The sequence below is a fragment of the Manis pentadactyla genome, chromosome 18 (assembly GCF_030020395.1).
Source record: "Manis pentadactyla isolate mManPen7 chromosome 18, mManPen7.hap1, whole genome shotgun sequence".
Taxonomy (NCBI): Eukaryota; Metazoa; Chordata; class Mammalia; order Pholidota; family Manidae; genus Manis; species Manis pentadactyla.
Genome location: NC_080036.1, coordinates 1,645,420 through 1,661,932, shown reverse-complemented (window position 1 = coordinate 1,661,932; position 16,513 = coordinate 1,645,420).

Genomic DNA, 16,513 nt, shown 5'->3' with positions numbered 1-16,513 from the left:
GACGTCATGGGCAGGGACGACGCTGCGAACCTCAGGACCGTTTCGGCTGTGGACGGGAATCAAACCTCCCCGGAGTGAACACCCTCCCTCCTGTTCGCTGCTCTACATGTCACCGCCCACGCCAGCTACGGCGACCGAGACCGAGTGACAGGTAGGTCCTTTTTTTTTTTTTTTTTTTCTTTCAGGTCAGTCAGTCACTCAGTTTCAGGCAGTTTGTCCCTCGAGTCGGTCTCACTCACCACTCCGTCAGTCAGTCTGCCTGTCACTCTCAGTCACCAGTGAGACTCAGTCACTCTCAGTCGGTCACTCAGTCACTCTCAGTTAGTCTGTCTCCCCAAGTCACTGCCTCTCTCTCTCTCTCTCTCTCTCTCTCTCTCTCTCTCTCTCTCTCTCTCTCTCTCTCTTCACCTGCCCTTCCAAAGTCCAGCTCCAGTGGGGGTGGGTGGGGTGGGGTGGGCGGGGGTTGTGAAGCCCAAAAGGATGAGACGGAGTCGGTGCACAGAGAGACAGGACACAGAGTCAGATGGAGGTGATCTCCCGACAAAGTGCCGATGACAGCTTTATTTATACCATTTTGCACAAGGATATGAATATTTTTTTTTCTGTGGATTAATTGGTATAGACAATTGATTGATAGGTATGAGCAAGTTTTTCTTCTTCTTCTTCTTCTTCTTTCTGATCTAGTCATGGTTGGTCAAGTGTTAGACAGGTGATCATTTTTCTGTTCCTTGACAGAAACTTTTCCTAGCAACGTGGACTCTGTTGTGTTTTACGTTTCTATGCGACGCGGTTTCTAAGTGCATGGGACCACCGTAGGAGCTTGCAGTATGTAGCAGCGACTACGGAGTCTATCAGCTTAGGGTGAAATTCAGGTCACCTACTGCCACAGTGAGCTAGGATTCTTTCTTTCCCACAAAAATATTCTTACAAGTTTTAATAAATTTATAATCAATCTAAAATCATAAACTCATATCTTCATTATACACCCCTCTGTAGGGCACAGTAAGCAGCAAACTACATTTCCCCTTCCTCTGTGTGGATACCGACATCTCCCTGACATAAGACACAGGTCGCCATGACTCCACTACCGAAGGGACTAAACAAGTTCTTACATGGTGAACGATGCAAGGGCATTCATATCATAGAAACTATTTCTGTGTGTTAACTATAAACAATCAAGTCAAGTATGATGTACGATTATTCTTTTTTTTTTTTATACTTGATATGTAATTCTAATAAAATATTGACGTAGTAGGTAAATGCAAGAGATAGATAGAAGGAAGGCATGATTGAGTGCGGTAAGAGAGCAAGTGTCGATGATCAGGTTTGTGCCTATAGACTAGGTCTTAATCCAAACCAGACGAGGGCAGCAAAACATCCAAGGTTGCAGAAGGTTTCTCTCAACCCTGGGGGGTGGGGGGAGGGGGGAGGTTCTAAGCCTCCCCTCTGTTGGTCCCCATTTTCTTGCCTGCCGGCCCCCCTGCCTACGACCGTGCCTGTCTTAGGTTGTTCCTCCCTTGACGAATCTTACCCGTCTCTGGCTAGCCAGCCATCTTCCGGGGCCATACAGGGAGATGTAAAGCTGGTAAGTGAGAGAGAAGCCATATTCTTGGAAAAGGTTAGCTTTTTCCTTCTTGGCAGATGTATGCCCTGTGGCTTCCAGGCCCAGCACTTGTCTTGCAGTATCTTTACTTCTTGAAAAATTATGGGATTTGTTGATTTCACGTGTAAGGCACAAATGCTAGTCAAGGGCTGTCATGAGGGAGGGAGGGAGGGAGGGAGGAAGGAAGGAAGGAAGGAGGGAGGGAGGGAGGGAGGGAGGGAGGAAGGAAGGAAGGAAGGAAGGAAGGAAGGAAGGAAGGAAGGAAGGAAGGAAGAAAGAAAGAAAAAAAGCTAATAGAAGTAGCAGAGGGAAGGAAGAAAAGATGAGAAGATTGATGAAGTGTCAGACAGGGTTATTCAAGTCAATATTCTCTCGTAACTCTATTTCTATAAAACTCTCCATCACTAGTTTCACTAGCATGGTAACAATAAAAGGGGGGTATTCTCAGTGGAAATGGGGTGGTCAATGTTTGACTGACGGTAGGTTTCGGTACTTTATGCTGAGATCGCCATTGGGCCCCGGCGTGTTCCGTTCTTCAGGAGCACTGTCCTGAAAAGCTCCTGGGAAACTTATGTTCTCATCCTTTCCACACTGCTCGGCAGAGGTTAGTTAACCCTTAGCGAAAAGGCAGGTCAAAGCAAGGCCAAGAGTATAATAAAAAAAAGCGAAATCAAGGTGGGTAATAGGGGGAGCCGGCTGCAAAGGCCCCTGCTTCGTGGGGGTCTTCTTCCAGCCTGAGTTTTGCTACACAGCTTGAATGGCATGGCTCCCTCAGCCACCCCTTTCTCCAACTTGCTCTCTTTCAATAAAACATAATAAACCTTTCAGGTTGCCTCTCCTCCCTGAGGCCGTCCACACTTCTTCACTCTTTAGGTAACTATCAATAAAACTTGTACTGTGCTTCATGACTGTGTCTCTGCCCTTCGATTCTTGTTGGCGGCGGGGAGGGACCAAAACCGAGCGCAATACACAACGCTTCCCCCTGACAGTTTCACCTACTGCACAGGGAGAGAGACCTCCCCAGATGTGGCTGCCCAAACAACACCGTGAACGTGTGGGATGACACCAAGGACTTCCCGCGGGGAGCGGTGGCGGTGGGGGCCGGGAGCCCCATCGATCTGGAAGATGATGGACGATGAAAACCCGGTCCTAGAACAGCGTTGCTTTAGGAGTGAGTGTGATCTCTGGGCCCACAAGCCAGGGTGGAGGAGCCACCCCCTGCCAGGCCTCCCTCGGCCCTGATCACTCCCTCTGAGCCTGGGTACGGCCTAGGAATGCGAACCGGCGACGAGATCTGCAAAGCGCGTCCGGCCCCTCCCTTCCCCAACCCCTTTGACTCGGATGGTCACACACACACACACACACACACACACCAACCGCCCTCAGCACCCCCACAGCCCCACCCCGACCCTTCCAGGGAAGACATCTTGTATGGCGTCAGCCTCCACGCCCAGGATTCTCAAAGGGTTCACGGGGTTGCCTGGGTTACGAAAGGGAGGCTGAGTTCGGTCTCCGCTTTCAGGGGCGTATCTCAAGAGATCCCGCCCTTATCCCCCATCCCCCACCCCCACCCCCCGCCATTTGCATGCTGCAGCCTGTGGGTGGGGGAGTTGAAGAGAGACATTCAATGGAGAGAAGCCCCGAGGGGGAAGTCAAATGCTCCCATTGAATTGGACCGGGGGGAAGTTTCTGCATTTGAAAGGAGCGATTGAAGGAAGCCCGCTGAAGTCGATCGTCCCTGACCCTCCCCTCCCCCACTCCCGAGTGAGCCCGGCTGACTCGGTGGGAACCGAAAGCTGGGGGTTTCGTGCCGAGGGGGGGGGGGTGAACTAAACTCCTGGTCCCCGGGGAAATTGCACAGGGGAAAAGCCGAGTTGGTATCTCAGACGGAGCGGGGTCAAGGGGATGAGATGCTTGTGGACGACACAGGGAGGGCTGTTCGGTGACCTCCCGCCTTCCCCTTCCTCTGAATGAGAAGAGGGCAGAGGGGAACGGGTGGGGGTGGGGGTGGGGGCGGGACCCGGATGTGACCGTCAGCCTGCCCGGGGACTGAGGCTGGGGGGCGGCGGTGGCGGCGGCGGCCCCGCCCTGCCGCCCCTGGCCGCTCGATCCGTTCTGGGACGTGCGGGCAAGGGCAAGAAAAACACATGCCCGACAGCGGGGTCGCTTTGGCTAGGCGGACTCACCCCAGCAGCGCGGCTTCATGCCTCACGTCATGGTCGCTCCCACTCCCCCAGCCCACCCCAGCCCCGACTCTAGCCAGGGAGACAGACAGTCAGGAATTTTCTGGTTGAGCCTGGGTCGGTCAGAGACATAGGTCATGGATGCCTCCCCACCCACAAGAAGGTGGAACCACCCACCTGGGAGATGGAGGAGGAGACTTTCGTCCCCACGTGGAGGTGACCCCATCCAAAATCATAATAAAAATAACAACCGTTTTCTTTGGAAGACTTCCTTCCTTCCTTCCTTCCTTCCTTCCTTCCTTCCTTCCTTCCTTGCCCTGCCTTGAGAAAAACCCTCCCTTTCTGTCGTCTCTCTTCTCTCTCTCGTCACTAGGTGGCGTGCTTGCCTGATTCAGAGATCACTTCCTCAAGCCGAGGGGATCTGCTGGCCAGGGACCTTGGCCCAAGTGTGTTTTCGAACAGAACAGTTGATGTTCTAGGGTACCCTTGGTGGGGATGAGCAAAGCCAAACTCCCCTCCTCGCTGACAAGTCCTCAGAACTCTCAGGAGAGCGACCGAGAGGACGGATCTCGGAGACGGAAAGGCTTCTTGAGCCCTGACAGATGCTAGCCAGCCGGGAGGAGGACTGGACTTGAGGCCTGGGATGGGGACGAGAATGGTCTGCTTCGCCAGCAGGCAGGCCCGGTTCACGGGAACGCTATGTCCACCCGCCTCAAGAAACGGGGCGTGGTTAGGAGGGTGCGGGGCCGGGGACACCCGCCTCCAGGGGGAAAAAAAAAAAAAAAATAGTCGTTTCCCTTCCCCTGGGACGATGGCTGGCTCCAGCGGGGCGAGCCCGGGAACGGGTGGTTGGTTGGTCAGTCAGTCCATAGACAAGGCTGGTAGACGACTCGTGGGGGATGGCCAGACGCTGGTCCCACACAAGGTGTGTGGGCGGGGGGTGCAGTGGTTCTGGGGTCCGTCTGGACAGTGGCCGCGACGACTGCATGTCAGAAATGTGGAGCTGGCCACTGAGCGACCTGGCCCCTGGCCGGCCTAGCCGGTGGCCAGCGGCATCCTCTCCCTGTCCCCCCGGCCCCCGTTCCGCAGCCCTCTGTCCTGTGGCTTGATTTGGGCTGGCTGTCTCACCCCTTCCTAACCAGCCCCCCACTCCCCCTTTTCGTCACGATCTTTTGTAGAGCTGTAACGTGTGTTTTATGTTTCTATTTTACCTAGGCCCTTTTATGGTCAGGGCATCGTCCGTCCCCTGTTGCTAGGAAAGCTCATTCCCAAGGAGGTCATGCCCCTCGGAGGAGGGCGATTGAAACATGACTTCGGATGAGATGAGATATTCCCGGCCCCGTGACAAGTCCAGGGCAGCAACAAGACAAGACGGAAGGAAGGAAGAGGGGAAGAGGAAGGGGGTGGGGGCTGAGGGGAGCGGGGAGGGAGAGCCAGAGAGAGACAGAGACAGAGACAGAGGGAGAGGGGGAGAGAGGGAGAGAGAGAAGAGGATGAACTATACTATCTATCCGTCAACTGTCCTCATCAGGGATCCTCAATTTCCTTTCCTTAAGGAAGAGCATCTTTTTCAGGGAAAGGCCTAGATGGCTCATTCGCTCTGTCCAGCAGGCAAGCATTGTGCTGTCTGTGGTTTCGTTCCCAGGCTGACATCATGGCGAGGAACAACGGGTACGAAGGTTCCATGAAATAACACCAAGCACCCGTGACGGTAGAGCAACACAGACCGTCGGTAAGACGGTTTTCATCCACGAGCCCCGTGACCCCGACCGTCATTCTGCCGTCTCCCCTAAGTCGGGGTTGGATCCCTCAGGGCCCTTATTGGTATAAGAGCGACAGCCCGATGAAACCCCACCGTTTTAGGCATTTCAGGAGGGTGCCTGGGCTTGAGATTTCCGGGACCCCACGCCTCATGTGCAGTGCTCAGAAGGATGACGACAGGAGAGGAAATCTAAGGGATACGAAGGAGGGTGGTTGTGAATCTCTCAGGACACACAGGCCTGGTCCGGACCCTTAGGTGGAAGCGGTCCGCTCTGCGATGGCAGCGGCGGCTGCTTCCCTTCCTAGTCATGCGGAATCGGAGATGGCAGATCGGGAGTGCCGGACGGACGGGTCACTAGGTGGATTAGCCTTCCCCCTGACCCCACCCCCACCCCCACTTTGTAATATTTCATTTCATTTTATTTTATATTTTATTTTGGGGGGTGGGGGTGGGGGGTTTAAAGGTTAGTTAACACGGATCCAGGCGTCGACTCCCTGGGCTCTGGCTCCACGGGGCATCACAGGAAGTACTTGGACATATGTCAACGTGTGAGGTTGGAAAGAACTTCTGTGGGTGGGGGTGAGCTGAGCCGTCTCTTTGGGCAGCACACAAACTGTCCGGGTTGGATTGGGTTTCCCACGGCCCTGACCGACTGTGGATGTCTGCAACCACCCACCCACCCACCCACCCACCAAGGAGCCCGTCTTCATGTCTCTCTGAGTCGGGACCAGGCTGCTTCTGTGTCGCAGAGACATCAGGATGTCGAGCGTCTGACAGCCAGGGGGTTCGGATCGGGTTTGGTGTGCTGGTAGGAGAGAGGCATGCACTGGATCCACCTGGGCCACCAGCTTTATGGATTCGGTGGCTGCTGCCACCTTGGTGGGCCAGTCAGCTAGGGCATGTCCCCAAAGCCCAGGTTTCGTTCCTTCCACGGGAGCCTCCGTTTGGATGACAGCCGTATCGTGGGGTAACAGAATCATCATCGTCAGGGATCCGATGAGACTAGAACGTTCCCGATTTCTAGGAGTTCCACATCATTTCCAAAGCAGTGATGGACCCCTACCTACAAACAGAGCACACAGAAAGCTTTGTAGGCCTATCTTGTCGGACAGTGTTTCCCGTGGAAACTTCACACAATCAAAACCAGTTTAGCCACTTAGAATTGGACTGGAGTAAGTTTGTCTGAAGTATCAACACAGGTTTCTGGTTTCTTCCCTCCCTCCGCCTCCCCCTCGCCCTCTCCTCTCCTCTCCTCTCCTCTCCTCTCCTCTCCTCTCCTCTCCCTCCCTCCCCCTCTCCTCTCCAGCTCCCTCTCCCTCTCTTTCTCACTCGCACTTACTTACACACTCCGTAGACTAGGATAACTGTGGTTAGGGTCCGGAGTCGACCACCACCTCTTCAAATAGACAGAAGATAATGCAAGTCACACAGCGAGGTTTATTTCCAGCTAGCTGGGGTCCAAGTGTCTGCCCGACGCAGCGGGTTTCCACAAGGACCCAGAGCACTCAAAGCCAGGGGTTTCTATGGCATTTTCGAAAAGCACTGACTCACAGTAACTTTCCATAAATTTTGGCTTGTGCTACATCCTGGGGGTTAAGCAAAAGCAAGATAAGACCACTCCTCAAATGTTAGGGTGGTTCAGCAAGATAAGCTGACCAGAGTCGCAACCGCCCGCAACCCGGTGTCCATGATTAACTTGTTCTTCAACACCTGTTTATCAAGCCTTACCCAGTTCCTCCTTTCCTGAGTCCTGCACTCAGAAAACGGCTCTTTGGCCCTTAAGATGGCCATTCTCATGCTAATTCATTCCTACACTGTGAAAAAAGATGCTTGGCTGTCTGTGTGCCCAGAGGGACAATGAAAGTCTTCACAGGCAAAATACGGGAGGGGACCCGGTTGCTGGCAAAACTCAGCTCTTTTACTAGGAAGCACACTCCATTTTCTTAACGAATGAAAGACCCAATGAAGGCAACACCCAGCACAGGAAAATCGTTTGAAAAGTCGATGCCTTTAAAGGCAATGCACACACATCACACACAACACACACAACACACACAACACACACACAACACACACAACACACACACACACACACAACACACACACACACACACACACACACACACACACACACACACACACACACACACACACACACACACACACACACCAGCCCTTTCACAGTCTCTCACATAGGAAGAGCAGACCAATAGTCCCAGGACACTTTGTCTTCCTGACACAGAGAAAACTAGATTTTATTCTTGTGCCAGCTTACTTCTGCTATTAAAAATCATCTTAAAGAAACTCATTTAGATCGTAGCTGGCCTGATCACACACGTCGATTCTTTTCCCAAGGTTCCTTTTCACAGCCCTTCTGCAACTTTCTTCTTTATGTTCAGCTTTCGTCCAAAGATTTCCTTTTTTCAGGAACCAGCCTCTCACACTTTTAGGACACCATTTCTTTTCCTCTCTCAATTCCTCTCTTCCTTCCCTCTTTCCTTTCTGCCACCAGCCCCTCCCTCTCCCTCCAACCCCCTTCCTCCTCCCCTCCCCCCCCCAGTGAAAATGCATTTCTGTGTCTCATACCTTCTTTGACTGAAAGCATAAAGCATACGTCCCACTTTTCCTGCATACAGAGATGTTTCCTGTATTTATTATTGCCAGTGGCTTTTGTGACACTTAGAAGGATTCTTAGCTTGCCGAGACATCACTTCCTGTTTTTTTTTTCCCCCTTAATCTATAAAATTTTGGTTTCTGTTGTTAAGTAGCAAGCATATCAAAAATGTGTGGAGAACGACCACCACTCAGCTTTCATAAACCCACTTTTCTCATATGGAATATGTTTTCAGGAAGAAGTAACACGTGGCAGAGGCGATGGAGGCCTCCCGTGCATCACTTGAGCCCATTTGCCTCCTGTTTCTGCGGAGGTAAACATGAGCCAGATTGGGGTGTTCACCCTTCCCGTGTGTGTTCTTAGGCTTTTAGTATATGTGTCACAGCAGTCTTGCTTGGCATGTTCTGAAACGACGAAACCTTCTCACAGGGCACATCGCTTGGCCATTTCTTAACTCATCATGGTTCCTGAGGGGAAGCCAAAGTAGTACACGTACCTTGTACTCATTCGTGTCGGCAACCAAAGATGACAAACAAACCTCTTGCACGGTCCATTTGCTAATGGGCACTGGTTCCAGGGTTCCACAGTTAAAACAGCAGTACTGCAGTGAACTTTCTGGACACGTCTCCGTGAGGAGAGTTGGCATGGCGAGAATGACCGTCGCCTACGATGCCCACAGAATGGGTGAGTGCATTGGCATCTCCAAATAAACTAGGTGTTGCGGACCACTCTCCGAGGTGATCGCAGAAGTCTCCCTGCCGCCAGCAGAGACGAGAGAGCCCACGGCTCCAAACTCAGCAACGTGGTAAGCATCGGGGTTCGGTTAGATTTTCACATACGTCCGCCCATCGAATGGCAGTGCCACGGTATCTCAAGGTTGTTTCCGTGTACAGTTCTCGGGTGACTGGTGAGAGGAAGTAGCTCGTCAGGGGGAAAAGGACTATTCCGGGATGCTCGCCTGTGAATCACCCTTCCCGGATTCTTGCACCATCGTCTGGATTTCCAGCGAGCCCTCCGTCAGTGACACGGCACGCAATCAGAAGTTTGGATTCTAGCATGAACGCATGTTTCGACCTCTGCTGTGTGTGCTTCTTGTCTGCTCTGGTATCCACGAGTCTTTCCTTTGCTTTGGTTTTCATGGACAGATCTTGGATCCATCCTTCCTGACAGGAAGTGTCTGCATAAATGGACAGCAGCCTGTGTGCTGTGCCATTGAGTCGCGGGTTATTTTCACATTTCAAAAGCGTTTCCCCCCCACCCCCATGGAGGTTTGACGTCGATCTTGTGTGGCTATCCTGGATACCTATCAGCTACATGACGGATATTTATGTGCCTCGTTTCTCCAAGTTTCAGAGGTAGCAATTTTGCCTCCTCTCATTTCTGAATCTTAGACCGTTAGCATCATCAACTCCTCTGAAGCGTATCTGATATTTGTATTTGTTTGAATAGAAGAATCTTAATCTATAGAATAGGTTCCAGAGAAGTTATTACAGATGCATACCGTCTGTGTGATCCTGGTGCGAGCATATTACATCTTATTCCAGAACACAGTGCAGTGTATCAGACTTCCAATATTTGGATGTGCACTTTGAACCCCCGCCCCCACCCCCACCCCCACCACCCCCACACACATGTGAGATACACTTTTCACGGATGTCAATACAGTGCACGGGGTGGCTGGTGGGTGGGCACAAAAAACAAAAACAAAAAAGGACTCCCTGAAGTATATACTTTGGCCAAAATACTGGGACTCTTTCAACGTGAAAAGCAAAGCAGAAATATGGACTTTTAAAGACCCTACCTGTCTGGTATGTGCAGTGTAAATCAACGAGACAAATACCCGGATCAGTAAAATGTTCACAAGGAAAGATTTCCTATGAACTCTCAGTAAGCTTGTCCACATCTAGCCCTCACGTATGTAGGCCGTTTGGGCAGCCGTGCGAAAACTGCCTCTTAAAGGATCAAGCATCAGAATCAGAGAGGAAGAGTTTGCAGTAGACTCACTGGCACCCGGATAGTTTAATGCACCTACATGTACATTTTACATCAGAGTCAAAATTGGAGTTCTGGTAATCCCGTGGAGACATCTTGCTGAAATGCCACGAAAATGGTTGCCGCGTTCCAAGGACCTAAACGACAACACCAAAGGAAAAAAAAAAAAAAAAAAAAGTCAATGCAGAGTTCAGTTCACTCCAAATATGTTTTCAGTCGCTAGTCTGGACCAGGCATTAGAGCTAAGGAAATGGTTCTCCTTCCTATGGAGTTTACGATCTAGTGAAAAAAAAACTACAAGTGACGGAAGGAACTGTTTGTCTCTTTCTCTTGGTGCCTGCCTCTGCCTCTTACACGTTAGCACGTTGACTCTGTAAACCATTTCTGGTGAGGAAAATCAGCTTCCACCTCTCATCGGGAGAGTCATCTACTTTCATGCGTGAGGTTGACGTGCTGTGCTGTCACCGTGGACGGGACACACGGGACTTGCAGCAGCAGCAGCAGCAGCAGCAGCAGCAGCAGCAGCAGCAGCAGCCCAGAGTTCCAGACTGGGAAAGGATAGGAAGACTCGGGTCTACTTTCAGTCTCCTGGACTTTCATTTCTCTGGCTCTGGGTGAACCACTTTCCAGCGAGGCATCCAACGGAACTAGGGGAACTGTTGACTACCTGGCATCCTCTAAGAGTGCCACTTCTGGGCGGGTACACAAAAACTAGCCAAACTCCCAAAAGGCGTAAAGGAGGAGCACACTGGTAAGGTCCCACGAGATCCAGAGCTCCGAGGCGACTCTTGCTCAGTGGGAAGGCAAGAGGGGAATCGAGGCAAGGTGCAGGCCACGCTGGTAAGGAGTGCTCAAGTCCAGTGGGCCTGGCAGAGGAGGTGATGACCAATCGTTCTAAAACTTCCAGAAAATTCTAATAAAAGATGTTATGTTAAGCACGAAGGCTGATTTAAGTGGAACCGAAATGGACGTGTCCTTGCTACAATCAGCTGCCTAAGTTTACCGGCAGGCATTGAAGTGGATGGTATCTGCTAAATCTTTCCAGGCTCCAGGGCGAAGCGAGGGGACGCCCTCCCACAGAGAAAAGGCCGACCGACCCACCGACCGACCGACCGACCGACCGGGTGTGTCGCACGGCTGTCTTTCTCTCTCCCAGGTGGGAGCTTCCTCTTCAAGTTAAAGCCAGACACACACGCCTCTGGCTTGCCTTTCTAAAGAACTGGGAGGGATGTCGGTCCCCAGAGCCTGAAAAGGAAGAAGTGTCTTCTCTTCTGCCCACAAGCCTGACCTCAATACAAACTCTCGAACGGAGAGGCTTGGCCCCCAAGAGAAGTAGACAGTCTGATAAGGTGATGCAGCCAAATCTATTTTAATGCAAGGAAAGAAAATAGTCAAAAGTCCTGTGAACTACTACAATAGGGGACTCGTTCTCTAAATCTTTTTGGTGAAAACCTAGTCTACTTATCGAGCTCATTATCTTCAAAATTTTGGAGGTTCTCTTTTGTTTTTAAACTAGACTCCCCAAAACGGAAGAAATCTGTCTTCCGCAGCACGGCCTGGCTTTCAGTGACTGGTGCTAGAATGGTACTTGCATTTTATTTCCAGCCCCCTGGACACACACAGTCCCTATCATTTCAGAGCCTTCATTCAGCCCTGTTAGTCTGGGGCCGTCGAAACCTTTACCCAGTTATGTCAACTGCTCACCTTCAGAGTGTATTCTTGAGAACTGAGACACTTTGGGTCAAATGAGCTAAAAGGAAGCAAGGCAATTGGATATATTAGTAACTCAAATCTTTGTGTCGGTTTATCTGTCTGTCTGTGTATATGTTCTCTCATGAAAAGTATTGCTAGCTGTAGTACATTACATCTCAATCTGTATGTTGGTGTGTGTGTCTAAGTGGGTCAATGAGAAATCTATTTCTACCTCCGGATGGTACTAATAAAATGGATTTACAGACAAGCGCTTGTGAAAATTGGGCGTTCTAAAACTTCCAGAAAATTCCAATAAAAGATGTGAAGCGTGAATGCTAATTTAAGTGGAACCGAAAGGGACGTGTCCTTGGGATTTTCAGCTGCCTACGTTCACCTGCAGTCATTTAGGTGGATGTTATCTGCTAAATCTTCCCAGAATAAAATGCTTAGAGGCTTGACTCTGTCTCACATTCAGTCAAGGTTTGGCATAGTGAAGAATGAGTCGGCTAAGTGTGTAGCAAGCGAACAGCTCAATACTAATTGTGTGTCGCAGTGTGTAATCCCACCGACAGCCTGCCTGAGAATTTTTGTCGTCACCTAAAATCTTAAAGTTTTGCTCAGTTCAGACATATTCTGTGCTTAGTGGGACTGTGCCTTAAAGCACACGATTCCAGAAATTAGTCAAGGTGCTCATAAATTTGTCCATCTAAAGAAGGCTAGTGTGACGGCTTACAATAGCCTACTTCTCAGTGTTCACTGAAAATTGCAAGTTCCTAACGATTTTGAATTTTAACTAAAAGTATTTGAAGTCATGAGGAAAACATTTGTGCATGCTAAAAAAAAAAAAAACAACGGGTCTTTGGATAAAAGGAAGTAACTTTGTTCTAAAGTACAGCTGTTTCTTTAAAGAGGGAGAACACGGATGTGTAAGGAAAGTTGTGGAAAGCTTGTGGAAAAACGGATATGGTCATGCTCTGTGAAATAAAAGCAAATGAGTCTCGATATCAAGGACACGGCAAAATTCGAATTTTGTTTTCGGCGAACAAGACAATGTTTTCTCAAACGGTTAGTCTGCTGCTCTTCGTGTTGAAAGATTGCAAAAGGTTTTCTAATGGTTTTATCAAAGCAGTTTCTCATGCTTCAAGTCTCAAGGAGTCGTCTGAGTATTGAAGAAAATGAGATCCCCCCGGTAAAAGGACTAAAAGCTAAACGTTGCTCACGACTGTGGAACCTTCTGTATTTGCCTTTGAGGTATTTTGTGGTCATGCTGGTTAAGTGGATAAGTATTGCTTCTTGGCAACGTATCATCTTATTGAGGCAAGTGCCGAAGAAACTTCCTTCTGACGGCGTCCCAGAATCAAGTTCAAAAAGGTGCTTATACCTCTACTTAACTCTGATATTTTCCCGAGGGCCCCTGGAACCTGTCAGAGGAATTTTTTCTCCTCGTCGGGGAAAATATTTGGCTAATTTGGCCTATTTATCTGACTGACACACACACACACACACACGCACGCACGCACGCACGCACGCACACATTTATTTATTTGTTTATTTATTTACCTGGAGAGCACTGCCAAAGGGAATGATGCTAAACTTTGTGACTGAATGTTCTGTGTCACAAAAATAATCCAAATTTCCTCATGTCCACTGTCTTAGGGTAAGCTCTCTCATCAGATCTTTAACCGTTGTCATTTGTCAGTCTTTTGTCATTTCTAGTCACTGTTTTATTACTCCTAAGCTAGTCAAGAGCTAGATTTCAGCAGAACAGGTATTAGTTACCTAGGACGACTACGTAAACTAAGGAAGATGATTTTGTGGCTTTTTGTTTCGAGTGTTGCCCATAAGCTGCCAACAGTTTAGTAAATGACTGCCTGTATAAGCAGAACTGAAACTTTATCTTTCTACCTGATCCCTCCAGAATTTAAAAACTCTCCGTGGCTATTGTGATACTTCCTGGCAGTCTGTTTATTTGCATGAGTTCAATAGGAATCTGCTTTCCCTGTAAGAGGACCCATTAAAAACACTGGTGATATTCGCAAGGCTTTGACTGGAATGGGATACCTGAGAGGCACGTGTGTAAACTCAGATAGGAACGGACAGCTTTAAGGAACTAAGGTAGACCTGACAAAAGCCAACAAAGCCCCTTGGAAGAACAGGCCTGGTACCTTGCTTATAGGGTTCCCAGCAGCCTGACGAGGTGACTGAGGAAGGTCACCTCCTGGCAGGTACGGGAACCTCAGGATGTCTCGGGGACCTGGAGAAGGGAGGAATTCACCCAAATCTACAGGTACTGCAGGCAAAACCCGATGGCGAGTCTGGCTTGGCTATCTGGCCTCACGGGGCCTTTGAAAGTTCCATCTGAAATTCCTTGTGAAAAGTGCCAGCAAAGCCCATTTAAAAAAGCCTACGTAATCGATTGCTCTTCTGGATGCGTTTATGCAAATAATCGAGCCAAAGATTAGTTATTTTCTAGGGGAGAGTAGTATCGTTTCAATCACGCGGCCTTTATCTGTACTACATCCTAGTACTAGTCATGGGGACAACATAAACTGAATTCAGAATTCTAGTTTCCCCAGAAAATATCTGGCTACGATTCTCCAGATGTGTTAGTTGTTGTTCTTCTCCCCCCATCATTTCTATTAAAGTTTCGCTCTTTCCGGTTCCCATATTCCACCACGCATTCTTCATCTCATCACGTTGGTCCTTCCGGAATGGAAGATCCAACTGCAGATGTTGCTATTTAACCTCATAACGCCATTGGTTCTACCTTGCCTAGAGGCCATAAAACTGCAAATAGTCATAGAAATGGAACCCGGAATAGAAGTGCCCGTCTTCCGAGGGCCTCCTCAACTGACCGCTGATGGAGACCTGACTGCGCCCTTTAGTGCACCCCTTCTCAGCATGAAGCAGCCAGAGCGGTCGTCGTCGCCCCCCTTTCCCTAGCAGCAGCTAGGGTCTCTATCTGTAGAGGGGGGAATGAGACAGGGACCCGTGGGCTTAGACAGAGTAGGGTGAGGGCCTCCGGAGAAAGCAAGGCAAGACATTCACGGTCGAAGCCATGTCACAATCCATGTCAAGTCCCTATCGAAACTCTGTGTTCAGCGGTATGCAGAGTCGAGGTCACACTAATTCTCTAGGGTCGAGACACTAGACTAGGAATGTAGACATCTTCAGTGAGATCAGTTCCAGGTCAGAAGGCCAGGAGCGACTCGGCCTTGAATGTTTTGAGCGTTCGGCAAAGGCATCTCAGCATAACCCGTGACTTCACTGTCAACAGCCCTGGCAGACAGACAGCAACCCAGCCGGCCCATCTTGAGGGCAGGGCAGCACAGGGCAGGTGGTGCAAGTCCACACCCTAAGCCCTCAATTCTCAAAAATCCTCCACTGCCTCTAAATCCCCTAGACAACACACCACCGCAGGCTCTCTTGTTCCCTCCTGGGGTGAGCCAAGAGCCCCTTCCGCCCCCCCACCCCCACCTCTCTCACTTTATTTCTAAACAAAGAAAGCCTCTCCCTGGCTCTCCTACCTTGGGTGTCTGTGAAACTCATTCTTGGACTTCACAAACAAGAACCCTGGCATCGTCAACTCAAAGAATCGGGTGGCCACTGGAAAGGCTTCCTAGCTTTCTCCACCTACGTTATCCTCCATGGGGTTCTTTCCCTCTGGGTACCTAGTTTCTCACTGTCCTTCAGGGTCAAGAAGACCCTTCACCAGAAAACTCCTAGGGGGTGCTGAATATCACCTTCCGATCTTGTCAAGTTGTGACTCCGAAACTACTCAGTCTTCTTTCTTTGAAAATATCTTGTCGGTTTCCAGCCAGGACAGAGGTGAAATATCTTTGGCACTATTGAAAAACACCCCATTGGGTGTAAGGAGTGGAACTCCCCAAAGAGGGTGCAGAGGACATGACCTTCCTAGGCTCCAGAGCCACTGGCAGAGACAGCAGCAGGGAAGAATGGACGCCCCACCCACCCTGCCATAGGTGCCAGGTAGGCAGAAAGCCAAGCCCAGGTGTAGGATGTTCTGAGAAACAATGAAAGAAAGAAAGAAGGGAGGGAGAGAGACAGAGACAGAGAAAGAAAGGAAGGAAGGAAGAAAGAAAGGAAGAAAGAAAGAAAGAGAAAGAAAGAAATGGTAAGAAGGCAGTGGCTATTCCTGGGAGACCAAGGCTCCTCCTTAACAAATATGTCTGGATTTGGAAAGGAAGAGACAGTGTTACTTCCCTGCCTTGCTTGGACCCTACAGACACAGATTCGGAAGAGCTGCTTCCGGCAAAGATGTGGGCTTCTGCCAGTCCTCCCAGGATGCTCTCTCTATCTACCGGCTCTGGTCCCTACCAGATTTCCCCTTGGTGGCCGTGGAAAGGAATAAAGTAGCAGTTGGAGTTACATTCAGCATTACAGTCCTTCCTTTCTCCCCCACACTGACTTCACATCTCCCCACCCCCATATTTTCTCCCCTCATACATATCCTCTCAAGGCTTATTTGTCATTCGCTTTTTGTAACGACGCTTTCTTCGAGGCTATGCTGGGATCTGGAAGACTTTGCTTAGATTCTAGTTGGAATGCTCCTCCTAGTGGCCAAAGTTCTTCTAGGTCGTCATTACCCTGAGGGCTGGCAGTGATTTTTCGGAGCCCTCGCTTTCAACCCGTGGGATTTTCTAACA